We start from the raw sequence: 20,926 nt of genomic DNA on the forward strand, positions 1-20,926 counted from the left end.
CTGTTTTCTGCGTGTCCTGAGCTCATGTATTAAAGAAGCCTCTTTATACATTCCTGCTACCTGCCTCATGCTTGTGTGCACGATGTAGACACACACTACAATTTGGGAACAAGGATGGGATTAACTAGTTACGTATGCTAATAACCTGGCCATCCCAGAATAAGTATGGATTAATGGTGAACTCCTCTAGAGGACTTACTAGACATTGTATGCAAGGCAGAAATCTCAGTAAGATGTGGCATGGAGTTACAAAAATTGGATAAAGAGCTGGATTGTAAAGTAGTTTGTATTTTAGGTGGGGGCAAGGTGTTCGAGGTTATCATTATTATTGTTATCATTATTATTGGGTAATAACTGTTAGGTTTTTCATCATTGTTGAAGGGGAGATGTGTATACTTATGTATTGTTGGAGGTGACATGGTAAAATGGAATGTAGTAGATGACATGTTGTGAAATGGTTAGGTTCCACTGTCCAGTATTCAGTTGGAGGACGGTTGCTGTGGAAGAGGAGCTAGGCAGACCTGTTTCCTCTATGTCCTGAGCTTATCTATTAAAGAAGCATATTTATGCATTCCTGCTCCCTGCCTCGTGCTTGTGTGTACATGAAGACACACACTAAACTGGTGATTCATCCTCATGGCTGAGTCTTCTAACCCACTAAAGACCAGAGCAGCAAACTGAGTGTTAGAAATCCTGGCTAATGAGCAGGGGCGTAGCTTGGTCAGTAAGATTAGTGGGGTGTGCTTCAGATTTTCCAACAACCAGGCTGGCATATAATGTTAAAATACATTATGCGACAAGCAAGGTGCATGAGAGGGACCTAAGGAGCAGTGGAAAGGGAGAGAACTGTGGATTGGTAGGAGTACGAAGTGAGAGAAAACATAAAACTTTGTAAAATACTGAACAATTTTTAGGACTTTCAAAATAGAGAGATGGAAAGAGTGTGTGTGCATTTTTGTCTGGGTGTAAGTACACACTCCTGGTGAAATCCGACACACACCTCACCATACCCGACTGAAAGCTCCTGCATCCACCTATTCCACAGAAAATAGATTTATATGGGGGGATGTAGCACCCCAAACGCATCCTGAAGCTACACCCCTGCTAATGAGTAATAGTTTTGGGGGCTCCTATTCATTTCTTCATTGTTTTATTGTTGTGTTGATATGTTACTGATAATGGGCCCAAATTGTGATCGTTTGTTGGTGCTAAGGCCCTGTTCCTGTACTAAAACTTTCTTCCTCTGCAATAGACCTTTGAATTGTTTTAGGAGTCAGGGAGCAATTAAGACATCTCAAAAAGAACAGTATAATTTCAGTCAATGATGTGAGTTGTATTGTTGTTCAAAAAAAGTATTTTCTCATTAAAGGATTAGTAAAGATCTTTGTATATTTCTTATCTTTTTTCAGTTAGTCCATCAATCAATTAAGTTTACAGAATTCTCATCATAAAGAAAATTGGTCAGAACAGATCAATCATCAGAATCAAACACATTTAAGCGTTTTCCATAAAGGAATACATTCGCTGTTCTATAGTCGGGAACTGAGTTTTAGTTAATTGAGAACCCACAATGAGTTTGAAATCAAATGGAAAAGAGCTAAATCAAGGAGCATGTAGCTTCGAAATCAAGTTAAATAGCATAATTATCTATAAAGGGTATATCATAAGGCTCAGCTGAGTCTCAGATCAGTATACAATTGCAAAAGCAAACTGTTGAATCCAAGTAAAGTCAAGTGAAGGACGGAAAAAGTAGCAGCAGTAGCTTCCACCATCAAGGGTCTGGGTCAATGCTCCAAGAAGAGAAGAGAATATGTGTATCCTCTTCCTATTGTAGCTGGCTTTCTGCTCCAAGAGCCAATAAGAAGACAGTGTTATACGGTAAGCAAGTTCAGCTCCTCCGTTCCCATGGAAATACATGTGGTTCAAACTTTTTACCATGATGTTAGCTATAGACAGTCTTGCAAGGCGAGATTCTGGAACCATAAGGTTTAGTTCCCCTAGGCTTCTCATCCATCGACCTTCTACATCTCTACTCGTTTCACTGCGAGAACAATGAACTACAAACTGAAAGACAAATCACAGTTAGGTAATGCATTCTTTTACTCTAAGCAAAAGTCAATATTGTTTAAATGCACAAGCTATTCTATTCAATTCTTAAATGAAAAATTAGGAGACAGGAAGTTCATGACATTCAAGAATAAACTGTGCGTAGTAAAATAATACCCTTTGTTATATGAGAAATTTCTACAGTTGTGACAACGTCTCTAAGCATCAGTCTAAGGTGAAGCTTCTAAATCACATTGTGCACATTTCAACAATATTGAGTTTATTTTTAGCTAGGAAATCTTTTGTCAGGGTGCATCCGTGGCCTACATGAATAACAATGATTGCCTACTGCGAGTTAGCACATTTCAAATGTGGCACATTAATCATACTATATTAGTAAACATTTTTAGACTTTGTTATTAATGTGCCACCATTTAAAAGAGAATTACAGACTGACAATTCATTATTTCTTTTAGAGACTGAAGCCGGCTGGTGTTGACTGACATAGTTGGTGCTTCACACCTCATAATGTAGTTCTCCAAAAATATTGCTCCCATAATTGACTGAACACAGAGGAACTGAATAACAAAGGTCCCCGAGGCCTCGGTTACACTTATACATGGAAGAAACCATAATGTACGCATGCAGGTATTAGGAAGTCGCAAAATTGTGACGACTGCTGTTAAGCATAATATGTAGGTATATAGAGCAGGCTCATATATTAGTTCTGATTATGCCTGGGGAAATTAAATTCCCATTTGGTTACCCGCTACAAAGGAGTTGTTTTTATTCCTTCATTTATGGTGGTTTTGACATACGGCAGCACAGCAAGGCACCTTCCTGAACACAAACAATCCTGGAAGGATTTTACCTTTTTCAGCATGCAGCACACATGGAAAGAGGAATAAATGAAGAGAAATAAAGTTATTTCTCCTTGTTGCGCCTCACCTCGGGAGGCATAAGGTTTTGGTGCATCCCAAGGTTTACATACTTTTGAAAAATGTGGGGAAGTGTCAGAATCCATTGGTGCTGCATGGGAACACCCATCACAACACCCATGGACCGCCTCCTGAGCACAGAGTAAAGCAATGCAGCAATGTATGCTCCTTTGCCTTATTCCATATATATGAGGACATTCAAGGGCATGCAGTGTGGCTTAGCGTGGCCTCATTTTTCTTTTAAACACTGTTTGACCAATTTAGATTTCCAGTGCAGGGTGAAAAGCAGAAAAATGGTAGTCATGAGCCACCAAGGTCGAAATACAGACGTATAATATAGTACAAACAACACATTGAATAGGTAAATCATTTATCTCGAATATGAATTAACAGGGGCTGACGATTACCTCGTTCTGGGCGGTTCTATTATTTTCCCACAACCTGTGTATGACATAGTAACAGCAACCACCCAGACAGATCCCAGAGTAATGGTATTGCCCACTTCTACCCGGCTTCAGCACCTTCGTGGGAGGTTGGGCAGGAATTATGTTGTATTGTGAGAAGCATAAATCAGTGGTAATTGTGCATGAAATTCTTCGTGCACACAAAACAGTGAACCAGCTCTGCAAAAATAGCTTAACTGGTTTCTGTCATAGACTCGACAGAAGAAGTTGAAAAACTTCTGTGATCTATCAAATGTGCCCTCTGGGGGAATGGATGTGTGCACTGATTTGTTTGCACTCAGGAGCACTTTGGTATTACACAAACGGGTTCCCAGGTGAATGAATGAATGAATGAATGTAAAATGTATTGTTCAATTACTAAAAACTTACAATTAAACCAACATTATAAAATTCTTCTTACATTTCATACATTATTAAAACCACATAATTAAAAGAAACGTTTCATCAATGTACAAAACCAAGTATAAATAAAACCATCCTCATTGTCCAAAGTTAAGCAATTTCTTCTCAACTATTTCTATAAACTTCAGAAGTCTACCCGTAAATTGCAAGATTTCTCCTTGTAAACTGGCTATGACTGCTTGTCGGCATGTTCATATAATTTGACTATTAAAGTCCGACCTTAGCAGCCTCCTAAATACCTCTATTAGTGCAGGGCAGCTACAGATTATATGACAAATGTCTTCCCTCTTGTAATAACAGAGGCGACACACCCTCTCACTACTCATTAATTTTCATGTAGGGGCGTCTCCAAGAAATTGGCTATTTCCAAATCGGAGCTTCAGGTGCTTGGGTGGTCCATTCTATAATATGAGTCCTCGTGGCTCACAAATATCACTTGTACGAACTCAGGGTAGCATTTCCTCATTCGCATAGGACGTAACCCAATCAAATGCCTCATCTTCTTGCCTCTGTGCCTATGTTTTAAATGTGAGTATAGAGGTGATGGAGCGAGGTTCAGAATAAAATTTTGTCCTTTCTCGCGAATTTAAACTTCCATAATAAATAATCATATTAACTGATTTGTGGTGAATTATTAACCAACCTAGATTAAAATGCATTTACATGACACGAGGGACTAATATATGTGCTCTTTGTTGCACTTGTAAGTGTGTCGAAAATAGTAAACTAACCTTGTCTATTGTCTTTGTCAGTATTAAATGCGGCTGTTTGAATAATGGCATGTGCTTATTATATTTGCTTAGGTTAAGTTTTTCTGTCTTATATGTGGCATAAGTTTGTGGAGAATTCTGTGGCATGTGCTTAAAGCTAGGTAACATTTATTAATGGGTTAATAATTAGCAATGGGGGTGGGTAACAGAATGGGTCTCATTTCTCTAATTAATTAAGGTCTTGTGTTTGTTTAAATACTAGTTGTCAAGAGAGAGGCCTAAGGCCTGAGGCCTGCGATAGTGCGTGTTTGGAATCCTGTCGTGAAGAGCTGAGCACAGAGAAATGCTTCAAATATAAATAAATAGACTCTGTAAGACGCGCTCTGAAAGTGACAAATCCAAGGACAGGATGAGGCATATCAGCCAAGCTAAGGAAGCAATGAACTGTTACACAATAAAATGTTGCGCTTCCGAGGAAGTTGAAGTTGCATGATTGAGAGGACAATGGTGTTTTAGAAAGCTCGACTTTTGGATTGAAAAAGAGGTGATAATCTCACATGGACTGACATCTGTCAGCCAATTGGAACTTTGGATGGCAGGAAAAAGAATACTTTCAGTGAGATTAGCTAGACAGAGAAGGTATAAAACGTGACCCCTTTGACAGGAGGGCGCTTCTCACTTTCCGATTCCAGAAGGGCGTGTCGTGCTGTTGAACTTTCTTGGCGCACGTAAGGATAATAGGCCTAAATGATTTTTCCCTTACAGGTGGAGCTAGGATTAGTTAGGGAAATAGCTTGAGGGATTGGAGACTGTTATATTGCCCTAATACATGTTTACTATAATGCTTTGAAATGTTAGTCTAATTGATCATTCCTCATTAAATGCTGCTTATTTGCTAATAAAATAATGACTTATTAAAGAAGATGCTTATTCTTTGAATAATAAGGTTTAATAAAATTAGATTTTTGAAACGACAAGCTAGTCTTGTTTATTCATGGTCTAGTTACTATCAGCTGATCCATTTACCTAGTGACTTAATTAATATGATAAATGCATAAAACCATGGTAAGAAATGATAAAATGCAGCTGTATATAAAAGTGTAAATAGTTTGTGAATAGGTTCTGTTTAATTAGGTCACATGATTCAGTTGCCCAAAAATTGTCTCGTTAGTTTATGGGCCTTGTGAGTGATTTATGACTAATGGTGAGTATCATGGTGTTGGGTAGCGTTGTTGAGACAGTTTTTCTATAGGGGCGCTGGATCAATTCCTTGGTAGCAGAGGATGGTTGCTATGGTAACTGTCATGCTACATGGTAATTACATAGGATTGATGTTTAACATATGTTGAGTCTGTTCAGTTGTTATATGTAGTCGAAAGGTTTTTTCCAGCAGTGTGAAAATTCCTGGTTTTGTACCGGTACAAGAGTAGTGTAACAGGTGAAGTTGCACAGTGCATTTGTTCTGTTTCAAATAGTGGTATTGTCATATATCACTAGTGTTGTGGACGTACAGCAAAAGTTTAGGGATTCTAGGTGAGTAAGGTAAAAAGTATAGTGAGGATTGTCTATGAAATTCTAGCTTTGAGTATAGGGACTTGGTGCCTGTTTTAAAACTCACTGTGAAAAGAGTAGTAGATTTTATCCGAGCTTGAGTGAAGAGTAAGGAAGTGTCGTCTATCTTACTGGTAAATGAGGTTTTCTTTGGTTGGTTAAAGTCCTGCCAAGATTCATGTATACATGGTTAGGGATCTATTCTGTTTGAATGTGTATAAATGGTTTAGTAATACGATTGAGTCAAACTTTGAATTATCACTTTATGTGTATTAAGAGGGAAACGAGTTCGTAATTACCTGTTAGAAGGGTAGAGTAAGGCTACTTGCTCTATCAACTACTTTAAATATTCTGTGAGAATAGCGACATCTATTCCTTGCAAAAGAATATCTGTGTGACTGTAGAAGCTATCACTTTATTTTAGTGAAACAGACAGGTGTTTTTTTTTTCCTGAGTTACTAATTGATTTTCATTGAAAAGTTTTAATAAAATGGCGCTGTGAAAATATTTTGTGAAGGAGGGGTGAGCTCTAGGAGCGAGAGAAGAGAAGCTGCAGCGGCAGTGTACGTCACAGGGTTCGCGCTGTGATTGGCTAGCATACGTCACAGCAAGCGCACTGATTGGCTCACGTGACTAAGACGAGCTGACAGCTGATTGGCTCAGCCTGAAAGCAGTAATCCTATTGGTTGAGCAAGGTGGTGATGTAGCTTAACCTGATTGGCTTGTTGGTGTGTTTCGCGCACGGATTGGTTGGTTTTGCAGAGCAACCAGGAAACATTTACGATCAATTCTAAATAAGCGGAATCGTTTAAAAACATGGATTATTATTATATTAAGCAGAAAAAGAAACTTTCATGGTTTCAAAAATTGAAAAATAAATTGAAATCGGACAAGAAAATTGAAACGCGAGGTGGAAAGTTACTTCATAAGTACAAGACACCTGCAGCTTATATGGAAGGGGAATATGGATATCATACTTGCCTTTGGTTTGAAAATTGGATGGATTATACCAAGAATGATGGTGTTTTAGCATGGCCAGAAGATGGTTCTTTTAATATTAAGGTTATGAAAAATCTAAGAGACAAGATGATGACTCTTGAACCAAAGCCCAGACCTACACAATTTGAGGCTTTAGCTGAATGGGAAGATGAGATGTTTGGATTGGAACGAGAGAAAAAAGGCATAACAAGAGGTACCAGATTAGACATAAATAGGGAAACTCATGAAGATAGAATGCGTCGATGGAGACGTAGTGCATGTGATGGTTTGTACCCAGTAAGAGTGATGGTTACAGAAGTATCAGGTCAAAAGAATACCCGAAAGAAAAATAATAATGTTGAAGATAATGAATTAGAAGATCCCCTTTTAGAAGAGATTTATATTACAAATCAGAAAAAGACTCCTTATCAACCAGCCTGCACATGGTCTTCCCCGATGGTTCCTTCAGGTACTACTCCAAGTGCACCTGCAAGAGAAATTATTAATGAAGCATCACCCAGATTATACCAGAATAATGCAAAAAACCCTGAAAGAGTAGAAACCAGAACTAATTCCAGTATATCTGGTGAAAACAGAAATTATGTTGAAACCCTAGTTCACAGAAATGAAACTCTAAGAAATGTAATGAGAATAGAAGGTTCTGGGGAAATGCCAAATATTTCAGAATACTTACGAACAAAAGAAGAATTAATACAGCAGTTAACTAAAAGCATGGAAGCGGTAACAGTACCAGTATTGATTGGTCCTGTTCAACCAGTATTTGATCAAAGAGAAGTTAGACACTCAGCTTTAACTATTCCATTAAATACAGAAATCCAGAAAGTGGTTGAAAATTTTTATTCAGATTTGTCAGAAATTCACCGAGAAAAAACAAGGATGCCTGATTTAACTTTAAATCAAAGTCTGTTATATAGAACACCAACAGGTGCAGAATCTGATGCTGAGTCACCAGAAAAGAGCATAAATAAAATAGATTTAACGCATACCCCAAAGACTCCAGAAAATAAATTACTTGATGTTGCAAAATTGAAAGCAGATTTAGAAGAACTAATTATTGGCACAATTGGACCTGACAACTTAAAGCAATATCAGGATGATGAATTATTGTTTATTTGCAAAAGCATACAATGGAAAACGAAAACAAAGTATGATCAATTAGAGGAATTAGCTGCTGAATTAGAAATTGATTTGAGTAGACAGAAACATTTGGGAAAGAGTTACAGAGTGGATTTCTCTGAAAAAGACATTGAAAGCATGAATACCAATGGAAGAATAATTCATATAAAAGAATGAATTGTGTTTCTAAAAATATTAGGTGAATTAAGTAAATGGAGAGTTCAATAGACAAAGAAAAGAGAGGAAGAAAAGAGAGAAAGAGGAGAAGTAGCTGGTCAGTTTCCAATGAGAGAAATTGCTGGTGGTGGTTATGTGCATGTTCCTTGGACAAGGCAGGACATTTTATTGTTCACCAATGATTTCCCTCGGCTGACAGAAAAGCCTGTGGAATGGTATCGGCAGGTAGACAGATTTATTTAGGTCTCAAAAGTTCTGTGGATTGATCTTGATGGATTCTTTGACATTGTTGTCCCATCGGATCTTTGGACAGAATGTAAAATTTCTGTAAGTCGGCCCGAAGAAGAACCTCCTCGAGATAGAATAACAGGTGAACCATCAAAAGATGTTATGAATCTCTAAGTAATTGTGTGGTTGAAAAACAAGATTGCCCCAAAAGAAGTTGATTGGGTTAAAATAGACAGAACAAATCAAGAGCCAAAAGAATCAGTACATTCATTTTATGAAAGGTTATTGTTGGTTTTTAAACAATACAGTGGCTATGAAAAATTAAGTGAAAAGGACATGAGCCACTTCATATACAGGTTTGTTTATGGCCTAAGACCTGAAATTGGTGATATGATTAGAAACGGAAAAGTTGGTTGGTAATCACTCTCAGTTGATGACATTTTGAGAAAAGCAAAATATTGTAGTGACGAGATAGATGCTAAGCAGAAGAAGCTTAAGGAGAAAGCAATGTGGGCACAGGTGAAGGTAGCTGAACAGCAAATATCAACCGTAGAAAATAAAAATGTTAATCAGAATCAAGGAAAATTTAAAGGTAATCATAATGAGCCAAAATGTAATGTGAATATTGAAGAGTTAAAACAAAAACTGCCATGTTTTAATTGCGGCGAAATTGGACACTGGAAGCGCGAATGTAATAATCCGCCCAGAAATTTAAAAAATGTATCATTAAATCCGCAGATGCAGAACGAGGTAAATCTGCAGCAACAGCAACAGCTACAACGACAGGTAGTGAATCAGCAGAGTCAGATTCCACAACCGCCACTTCCAAATTGTGTGAATGTGCAGGGATACAATTCAGAGACGGGATTCTGTGGAGGTGAACAGGTAAACAGATCGCAAAGAGTGAATGTGCAAAATGTTTCACAACAGTATTTGTTGAATGAAAATGGAGGGAGTGATTCTGAGGATTACTTATGACGGTGCCTGAAAGAGGAGGAAGAGTGTGTGCTTGGAGCCACTCTTGAGGTAGACCAATCAGGTCCATTTGTAAATGGTAAAGTGAATGATGTAGAAATCACTTTTCTTGTGGACACTGGTGCTACCCGTTCTACTATTAGATCAGTGGAAATAGAAAACCTGCCTCTCTCTGGGGACACCATCCAAGTAGTTGGCGTAGCTAATCAACAAATTAAAACAGATTTAACAGAACCTATCAAAGTTGAAATTGGTCAGTTTAAGGACAAACATAGATTTGTAGTTTGTAACAGCAGTCCTGTAAATTTGTTAGGGAGGGACATCCTTTGCAAAATGAATTGCTAAATATATTGCTCATCGGATGGTATAGAGCTTCAAACTCTAGAAGAAGATGGGCTTTACAAATTAACAACGTTAATGGTTGAAGCAGGGAAAAGTAAATTATTTCCTGCATTTGATACCGAAAATCTTCCAAAAGAATTAAAAGAAACAGTTAATGCTAAAATTTGGGATTTGACAGGAAGTGAAATGGGTTTGATGAAAAATGTGGATCCAGTTAAAATTACAGTGAAACAAGGAGTAGATTTTCCATATATTCTTCAGTATAAAAGGAAAGCAGAAACTATTGAAGGTGTTATACCTGTAATTGACAAATTCATAAAACAAGGTGTTCTAAAAGAAATTGAAAGTAGCCCATGTAATTCACCGATTATGGGTATCAAAAGCCAAATGGAACTTACAGGATTGTTCAAGACCTGAGAAAGGTTAATCAGATAGTTGTTCCATGTTGCCCAGTTGTTCCAAATCCAGCGGTAATTCTTTATCAGATTCCACATGATGCAGAATGGTATACAGTCATAGACCTCTGCAATGCGTTCTTTACTGTTCCATTGCATCCAGAAAGCCAGAAAATGTTTGCTATTAGGTTCCAGAATCGCATTCTAGCATGGTGTCGTATCCCTCAGGGGTATACAGAGAGTCCATCTATCTTTAATCAGTTGTTAAAGAAATCTTTGGAGAATCTAGACTTACCTGGAAAATCAACATTAGTTCAATACATAGTTGACCGTCTTGTGGCTGGAAAAACGAGAGATAATTGTGGAACAGATTCCATTACTCTTTCAATTTATTTGGCAGATGAGGGACATAAAGTGTCTCCTGCAAAATTACAGTTTTGCAAACAAGAAGTTAAATATCTTGGTCACAGGATTGCAAAAGGAATCAGACAAGTGACAATTGAGAGAATTAAAATGATTCAGGGAATGCAACCTCCAAAAACACAAAGACAGGTTAGAATGTTTTTAGGAATGGTGGGTTATTTTCGTCAATGGATTAGTGGATTTTCAGTAATTGCAAAACCACTTCAGAGACTAACAAAAGCAGACATAAAAGACTCGATTATTCTAACAAAAACTGAGTTGGAGGCTTTTGAGCAGTTAAAAAGAAGTCTGTGTGAAGCACCTGCTTTGGGAATGCCAGATTACGAGAAAGAATTTGAGCTGTATTGCAGTGAAAGAGAAGGTTGTGCATTATCAGTCCTAATACAGAGACATGGAAAACTGAGAAAGCCAATTGCCTATTTCTCAGCAGTTCTTGATCCTGTTGCAAAAGCATTACCTGGCTGCTTAAAAGCAGTGGCTGCAACAAGTGTAAGCCTTGAACAGAGTGAGGGAATCATAATGGGATTTCCTGTAAAAGTATATGTACCCCATTCTGTTGAAATTCTTCTTACCAGAAGTAAAACACAGCATTTGACAAGTAACAGATTAACAAAATATGAGAAGGTTATTTTGGGATCAGATGTCTCAATAGCAAGGTGTGTGAATTTAAATCCTTCCACATTATTGCCTGATGGTACAGTAACAGAAATCAGAAACGAGAATGACATTGATCATGAATGTCTGGATGTTTTAGAATATTGTACAAGAGCAAGACAGGACATTTAAGATGTCCCGTTAGCCGAATCTGATTTTGTTTATTTTGTTGATGGTTCATGCTTAAGAACAGATGAAGGTGTTCTGAGAGCAGCATACTCTGTCTGTACAGTTGCAGATGTAGTTGAGGCCTCATGTCTCGAAGGAATTCGTTCAGCTCAAGCAGCAGAATTGAAAGCTTTGATTCGTGCATGTGAGAGAGCAAAAGAGTTAAGAATTACCACAGTGACTGATAGTCAGTATGGATATGGCGTAGTTCATGACTATGGCCAGCTCTGGTCTCAAAGAGGTATGTATTTCGATTTTATATAGCGCACAAATCACCCAGGGGTCTCAAGGCGCTTGCTTAGGGAACCCGTCCTGGTATTCCCCTGTGAGATACCCCGGCAGGGTATTCACAAGGTGAAAGCCAGGCATCCCGCCGCGAGGGGCCGTAGTGGAGATTAAGCAAGCTATTGCCCAGAGTCGCAGAGTGTGACCCTGTGAGTCGAGTAGGCACCGGAGCGAGAATTGTCAAGTCTGTGGAATTTTTGAGTCCGAGACCCGCCGAGGCGGGGAATTGAACCCTGGTCCACGGCTGATCTCAGCTTCCGGGTCTGCCGCCTCTAACCACTGAGCCACGCTTCTTCTCCACAAGAGGTTATTTAACTTCTGCGGGAACTCCGATCAGGAATGCAAAATTGATCAAAAGATTGATTGGTGGCATTCAGTTACCAGAAAAAATCGCTGTCGTGAAATGCACAGCGCACAAAAAGGTCAATGATTATATAACTTAAGGAAATGCCTATGCAGATGAAATTGCAAAGTATTGTGCAATGAATAATTTTTCAATCAATCGGGAAAAAGACAATGAACATGTTTTGAATTCACTCATGCTAACATCTGTAGTTGAGAAATGGCAAGGAGTAAAAGATTTACAAGATGAGGCAGATGATGAGGAAAAAGATAGATGGTTAAAAGCAGGTTGCAGACAGCGTGAGGAAGATGAAATTTGGGTTTACAAAGATGACAGACCAGTTATGCCAGATAGCATGATTGCTGACATGGCTAGAATGTATCATGGTCCAGGACATATTGGAAGAGATTCAATGATCAGGTTGTTTAGGCAGACAGGTTCAACCCAAAATTCAGACTAATTGCAGAATCTTTTTGTCAAAGATGTTTGATCTGCCAGCAGATCAACCCAAACAGAAAAACAGTTGTGAGCATGGGAACCATAGGACGGGAGGGTGGTCCTTTTACTAGATTGCAAATGGATTTCATTGACATGCCACCCCATAACAGGTTGAGATATGTCTTAGTAATAGTCTGTCTGTTTTCAAGATGGGTGAAAGCGTTTCCAACACGTCACAATGATTCAGTTACTGTTGCAAAATTGCTTTTAAGGGAGATCATACCTAGGTACGGTTTTCCAGTGACTGTTGAAACTGATCGTGGAACACATTTCGAAAACAGACTATTACAAATGATTTGTGAAGCATTGAACATAAAACAGAAGCTGCATTGTGCCTACAGACCAGAGGCATCAGGTGTTGTTGAGCAAATAAATGGTACAATTAGGAATAGAATAGCCAAAATGTGTCTAGCTACAGGAGTAAAGTGGACAGATGCACTTCCACTTGTTTTGATGTCTTTGAGAAGTACCCCTGATAAAAAAACAGGTCTGAGTCCTCATGATATTGTCATGGGTAGAGTCATGAGACAAGCATTTGTACCAGTTGGAAAATTAATAAGTATAAATGATAGCGTCATTTTGGAATACTGTAGGAACCTTTCTGACGTCGTGACTTCTGTGTTCCATCAGGTGGGAACTGATGTAATTAAAAGAGACAAGGAAAAAGCTCATGATCTGTTACCAGGAGACTGGGTGAGGACAAAAATTCACCGGAGAAGAAATTGTCTAGTACCCAGGTGGCAAAAAGCAAGACAGGTGATTCTTGTCACAACAAATGCAGTAAAGTGCAAAGGATTGAAGAGGTGGATTCACGCTAGTCACACTTTTCGTGTGCCAACACCTGAAAATCCTGGCGAAGGAGACACAACAACTGATTCAGATTCTGAGGAAGAACCTGAAAGAAATCCAGATCCTGAAGATCGACAAGAAGGTCGACATCTGGATAATTCAAATGCGAATGAGGCATTAAATGAAGATTCTGAAGAAATTGTGATATTTGACTCAGAAGATGATGAAAATCTGCTAGAAAAAGAAGCAGAAAAAGAGTCTGACCAAGTGGAGATTCAAAATCAGGAGAGTATTTAAAAGCAGATTGGAAGCTCTGAAAGCAGGAACGAAAATTCTGAAACTGGGAAGTTGGAAGTGATCGTAGAAGAAGAAGAAGACGAAGTTCTGAGTACCAGCTATAAGGATGATGTTCCTAACAGAGTGAAACTGCCGTGTAAAGAAGAGCCTAGATTTAGAATCGAAATCTCAGAAACAGAAACAGAAGATAGTGATGAAGATTCTGAAATAAGAAATGTTAGAAAAAGAACTTGGAAAGCAGAGTGTAATCAGTCTGAACCAAAAAGGAACGTTTTGAGAAAAGGAGATAATTGGCCAACTCCAATCGAGAAAGAAGGTTTGAAATTCAAATTGGTAAACAGATCAAAAGAACAGATTAATGAAATATCAAGAGATTCTGATAAGAAAACTCAAACAGGAAAGAAAATAGAAGTGATTACCAGTAAGCCAAAAAGAGTTGTAAAATCTAACCAGAAGTACAAGTCCCCTGAGTGGACCTACATTATTATCCCACCAGTAGTGGAAGTGAATAGTAGTAGTCAGGAAGATTTAAATGATACAAGTGATAATGACTGGTTTTGTTTCAATTTAAAGTTGTAATCTATTTTTGGCATAAGGCTGAAGAAATTGTGTAAGGTGACACAAGGTCGAAGAATTTGTGTTAGCTGGAAAATACATTTGATGTAAGACGCAAGGTCGAAGAAAAGCTGTTAGAAAGTAGGGTTTACTTTTAAGAAAAAAAATCAAAAATTAAAAATTAAAAACAGGGGGGTATATTTAGAAATATTTAGACATTTTTAGATTTTTGATTTTTGATTTTTTTTCTGTGAGGCTCTTGTTCTGAGTAAAAGATGCCTTTTGTTAACAATAATTCAAGGTGTTCCATCTTAAAGAGATGCTGTAAAATGTCTTTTATTTGCGTGGTTTTAATAATCCTGGTTTGGTTAATTTTAGCTGTCATTTTTCCTTTTGGTGTTGATAAAGAGATGTACAAAGCTAACATGACAAGTAAAGCTATGGCTAAACAAGATAATCATGGCACAGCAGGCACAACTAATAGAGTTATTGATCATAAGCCAGAGATCCACCAAGATAGATCTGTTGGTGATTTTTCTAGTAACACTTTTTCAAGACTTCTTTCTGAATATGTTAGAGTCATGGATGGTAAAGATTGCTACATTTGTGTGAATTTGCCTGCTTCTGTTTCGGAGGGGGTGACATATAACATGCTTCCTCTTACTTATGGCATCACTTGCAGTGTAATAGCTAGTTTGTTTTTATCAAACAGGTCGTTTAGAGTACTATTATTCTAATTTTGATGAGATTTTTGCAAATTTAAAAGTTGACAAAAGTTTGAATAAGCATAAACAAGCTAAACTGATGAGGGAATTTTTCATTGTAACAAATGAACTAACATATGAGTATGCTTTTAGAAACAATTTAACTTGCAAATTGAGAGCTGAGGAGAAGTCTTTCCTAAACTTAGTTGAAGAGAGAAGAGCAATTTATAAAAGAAATAAAATGCTGAAACAAACCAAATCTAAGTTTTGGCAGATTGAAGATGAGAAATTCAATGGTAGAACTGGAAATGTAGCTATTCACATAGATATACCTGTTAGAGGTAAGCTTTGTATTCGGAGAGACAATACGCTTTCTGACAACTATTTTGTAGGTGCTAGTGAATGCGAGGATACTTATCAAATCTTGGGTGGATGGGGATTCAAAGGTGGCAAAGATCCAATTTTTCCTGGAATTTATTTTGTGTGTGGAGATAAAGCCTATTATAATCTCCCTGATCACTGGTATGGCACTTGCTATATTGGATTAGTCGTTCCAAAGATTGTTCATGTAGATAGAAATACAAAAGGTTCATTTGAAATTAACAATCATCTGAATAGATACAAAAGAGAAAGTTTTTCAGAAATTTTGGGAGATATTTTTGGTGCAGTAATACCTTTTGTGCGTATAACCCTGAATGCAGTTAAAATCAGAAAATGGTCCACAATTGTTGACAACTTGTCATCTGATACTGCTGGTGGTTTTCAGTTAGTGGATATTGAAATTATTGCCATGAGAACTATGGTTATGCAGAACCGTCTTGCTCTAGACATTCTGCTAGCAAAAGAGGGAGGAGTTTGTGGGATTTTACATGTCCAGCATTGCTGTACTTATATCCCAGATAAAAGCCAACATTTTGAGATGTACATTAAAAACATTACAGAGCTTCATTCAGAGATTGTTCCTTTAGAAGATGAAGATTTTTCAGAACGCTTGAGCAAAAGATTTGCAGCAATCAAACCCTGGTTTCGAGAGATAGGTAGTTCAATTTTAGGCAAAATACTGACTCCTTTACTGGTTATAGTTTTTGTGATACTTTTGTTGAAAATTAGTTGCGTGTTACACAAGAGAAAGAAATACCTAAATTAAAAGAAGAGGATTTATAAGCTCAGAAAAGAACAAGATAAGGAAATAGAACTAGAAGAGTTACGTAGATCACAATATGAGAGTTACAAGCAGACAGCAGAAACAGAATTTTAGAAATACTAATACAGTGAAAATCAAAACATGTTCTGGGATTTAAAATTTTGCTAAAATTTTTGGGTGCAGTTTGGTGATTTTGAAATCACCAGATGAGGGAGTTAATGGAGCGAGGTTCAGAATAGAATTTTGTCCTGACTCGCAAAGTTAAACTTCCATAATAAATAATCATATTAACTGATTTGTGGTGAATTATTAACCAACCTAGATTAAAATGCATTTACATGACACGAGGGACTAATATATGTGCTCTTTGTTGCACTTGTAAGTGTGTCGAAAATAATAAACTAACCTTGTCTATTGTCTTTGTCAGTATTAAATGCGGCTGTTTAAATAATGGCATGTGCTTATTATATGTGCTTATGTTAAGTCTTTCTGTCTTATATGTGGCATAAGATTGTGGAGAATTTTGTGGGATGTGCTTAAAGCTAGGTAACATTTATTAATGGGTTAATAATTAGCAATGGGGGTGGGTAACAGAATGGGTCTCAATTCTCTAATTAATTAAGGTCTTGTGTTTGTTTAAATACTAGTTGTCAAGAGAGAGGCCTAAGGCCTCAGCCCTGCGATAGTGCGTGTTTGGAATCCTGTCGTGAAGAGCTGAGCACAGAGAAATGCTTCAAATATAAAATAATAGACTCTGTAAGACGCGCTCTGAAAGTGACAAATCCAAGGACAGGATGAGGCAAATCAGCCAAGCTAAGGAAGCAATGAACTGTTACACAATAAAATGTTGCGCTTCCGAGGAAGTTGAAGTTGCATGATTGAGAGGACAATGGTGTTTTAGAAAGCTCGACTTTTGGATTGAAAAAGAGGTGATGATCTCACATGAAATGACATCTGTCAGCCAATTGGAACTTTGGATGGCAGGAAAAAGAATACTTTTAGTGAGATTAGCTAGACAGAGAAGGTATAAAACGTGACCCCTTTGACAGGAGGGCGCTTCTCGCTTTCCGATTCCAGAAGGGCGTGTCGTGCTGTTGAACTTTCTTGGCGCACGTAAGGATAATAGGCCTAAATGATTTTTCCCTTACAGATGGAGCTAGGATTAGTTAGGGAAATAGCTTGAGGGATTGGAGACTGTTATATTGCCCTAATACATGTTTACTATAATGCTTTGAAATGTTAGTCTAATTGATCATTCCTCATTAAATGCTGCTTATTTGCTAATAAAATAATGACTTATTAAAGAAGATGCTTTTTCTTTGAATAATAAGGTTTAATAAAATTAGATTTTTGAAACGACAAGCTGGTCTTGTTTATTCATGGTCTAGTTACTATCAGCTGATCCATTTACCTAGTGACTTAATTAATATGATAAATGCATAAAACCATGGTAAGAAATTATAAAATGCAGATGTATATAAAAGTGTAAATAGTTTGTGAATAGGTTCTGTTTAATTAGGTCACATGATTCGGTTGCCCAAAAATTGTCTCGTTAGTTTATGGGCCTTGTGAGTGATTTATGACTAATGGTGAGTATCATGGTGTTGGGTAGCGTTGTTGAGACAGTTTTTCTATAGGGGCGCTGGATCAGAGGCAAAGGAGCTCTCAGGGAGTGTGTTGACTGTCCTCCGCATACAGGTGGCCAGCATAACCCCCGATACAGCTCCTTGAAAGATTTGAAAGAGGGAACTACCCCCCAAAATATCCACCTGCAGGTGTTTAAAGTCACTGGCTGATCAGGTATGTCTCTGTGCAGCATGTTGTTTGGTAAACACAGATTTTGTGTGTGCTAATCTTAAGAAAAGAAGAAATTCTTATCTTGGGCTATGTCACCTGCATAAGTCACCTCTCAAAATAGATACCTTGTGTTCTGGTATTGCTGATTACTCTGCTTACTGTAAGTGTAAAACTACAAGAACCAGAAAGCAGGCACAAATTGGGACTGGGCCAGTAAGGACTAGTGTTGTTATATTTATTGATTTTAAGCCAATCTGACTCTGTATTCAGTACATCCTTGTTCCTTCCACCTTGAATACCATAGGTCTTGGGATGTGGCCTATGTGCAGGTGAGATTTGTCCTTGAGTGAAAAAGAGAAAGGGTTATTTTTACATTTCTTGGGCAAAATGCCAGTTACCTTTGTGTTCATCTATACTGACCCTTCACACAGCACGTACTTGCCGCCATGCTCCTGACACCAGCCAATGTGCCCTGCCACGCTAACCTTGAACCACTGTCACGGCTCTCAGCTTCATGGGTGACCACAATCAAGTGACGTCATCTGATCTCTGCGATCCACTGCGGTATGTCTTCCCCGTTCTTCCGCTCTCGTACCATCTCACAGGGTTGGACTGCGCATTACATTTGTCTTTCAACAGTTTTCAGCTTCAGAAACTGCAGTGGCAGCCTGCCGTTATATGCCAAGCACTTTTACTAAGAAAGAACGAGAACAATTTGTCTTTGCCAGCGCTTGCTTTTTAAGACACAGGCTGTTAAAGTACTTAAAGCTGCCTATAGCCAGCCCTAAAAATAGTGCGACAAAATGGCCACAGTTTCTACAGTGAACTCATTAGCATTGCAATGTGATTTTAAAAAATTCAACGCTTTTAAAAATAATGATAGTCACACTAAGATTTCCAAACGCACTCGTAGATTTGCAGTCTGCAGCCACGCGCCCACGTTTTTTCCTATTGTTTGTGCAGGTGGACGTTGTCTGCATGTCATTTATACCGTATTCAGACGTTTTTGCATTTGGAATGTGTCGAAAAGATGAAGAAAGGAGTGTTCGTGCAAGAAAAAGATGGGTGGGAGATTAATCTTTCCTGAAGGAACTTTAAATTGACACGATTCAGATTCCGCAGCAGAAGGCGCCGTTTAATGATCATTTGCATGTTTCGGGGAGTGACGACTTTTTGATTTTACTAACATTTTACATATAACACACTAACTTATAGGAGCTTTTAATCAGCGATCTTCATCTTTTTTTAATCTGTTTTTATTGATTTTAGTACCAATGTATCAAAGAAGGAAAATCCATAGTACTCTAATATACAAATAATGAAGCAATAAATAATCCAGAAATACGAAACAAATTACACTGTCCAGATTTACCAAACGTCATAAAAACAACATCGTGTCTCCTCTACCTACCCCACCCCAAAAATCTATACCACCTAAGCGGGATTCCAGTCTTTCCTTTTCCTTTCAACAATGTTACAGTATGAGGAAAACCCTGCACATCGAACCCCAATTGTCCGAAATGTCTGCACTTTCTCAAGTGCTAGACGTCATAATGTGCGTGTGTTCCAGAAAGTTCAATTATGCTAATAGGAAAAAAGAGTCCCCACCATCCCAATCCTTATTTTATCCCCAATTAGTGCTTCCCCTAAAGTGCAGTACGTTGTAAAGTGCCTCTGTTCACTAAAGTGCCATTGTGCCCTTATGCCAGGAAGAGTAAATTCTTCCCCAATTGCTACAAATCTAGCCGGCAGTGGAAGAACAGAAAGTGCCAATGTACAATATGTCCTTAAAGTGCCAGTGTGGTCTATTCTTGCCCTATTCAAATCTAAAAAAAACCATAACAAATACTCCAAACACCAAGCCCTATTCCTGCCAAGCCAAAGTTTCACCATTTCCTATAATATTGTGGGGAGCAGTTAGCTCTAACGTGAAACCAAGCTTTCTGCTTACCAACCATTTTTTCCTCCAAAGCTACTAACTTAGCAGCAGTTAGAGATTTCCAACAAGTTGTGATCAGGGAGCGAGGAACTAACATTGCAATAAATATATCTTTTTGTACTGTCATCTCCCCGACACAAATGCCCAAGAGTTCCACTCTCGGGTGGGTCAATATCAAAATCTGATTATCCCACCTGCTACCTGAAACACACCCCTTAAAAATATCTCCAAATGACCACAGGTCCAAAACATATGCAACCAGGCCCCGATCTGATCGCACTTCAGACAATCACTAACATCCTATTAATTAATTACGAAGTGTGGCATAACATCCACCTATTAAAAAAAGCGATGCGGTGGAAGCTGACCCCTCTAAGAGAGAGTCGAATAACTCAGATCGAAATTTCTTTCCTACTTTGTCACATTTAACTTTACTCTTGTATTATACTCCATTTCCATCCTATCTTCTGGATCATAATAACATTGGACCCCGAGTGCAATTCCTCAACGACAGATTAACTTTATCTTTCCGGAGCAGCTGTTTAGCCCTATTTCATAAGGAATCAATATACTCCCCAGACAAATGACTAAAACTACCACTAATTTGTGGATACATAAAAAGAGATAATGCTTTTGAGCTGCCTTTCCCAAAAATGGAGACGAGGGAGTTTTCACCCTGATTCCTGAAAAAAAAATTCACCCACCTTAGTAATGGATAAATTGGCCAATTCCCTATTACTTTTTTCAATAAGGCAGAGAATGAGTTTTACACTACTGCAATGGGGTTGCCTCATTAATGTGTGCGTTCCTATATCTGATGAACACGTTGTTTTCCAAAGTTCAAGGAGGATCAATGCCTTATACCAAACTTTTTTACAGCCATCTTCATCCATGTTGTCGTGACATTCACATTTTACTTCCTCCCACTACAGCATACAGCACTTATGCAATGGGTCAGCCGCATCCTGCTCTTTCACAAAGATTACA

This window comes from Lissotriton helveticus, chromosome 4_1, assembly GCF_964261635.1.
Source record: "Lissotriton helveticus chromosome 4_1, aLisHel1.1, whole genome shotgun sequence".
Classification (NCBI taxonomy): domain Eukaryota; kingdom Metazoa; phylum Chordata; class Amphibia; order Caudata; family Salamandridae; genus Lissotriton; species Lissotriton helveticus.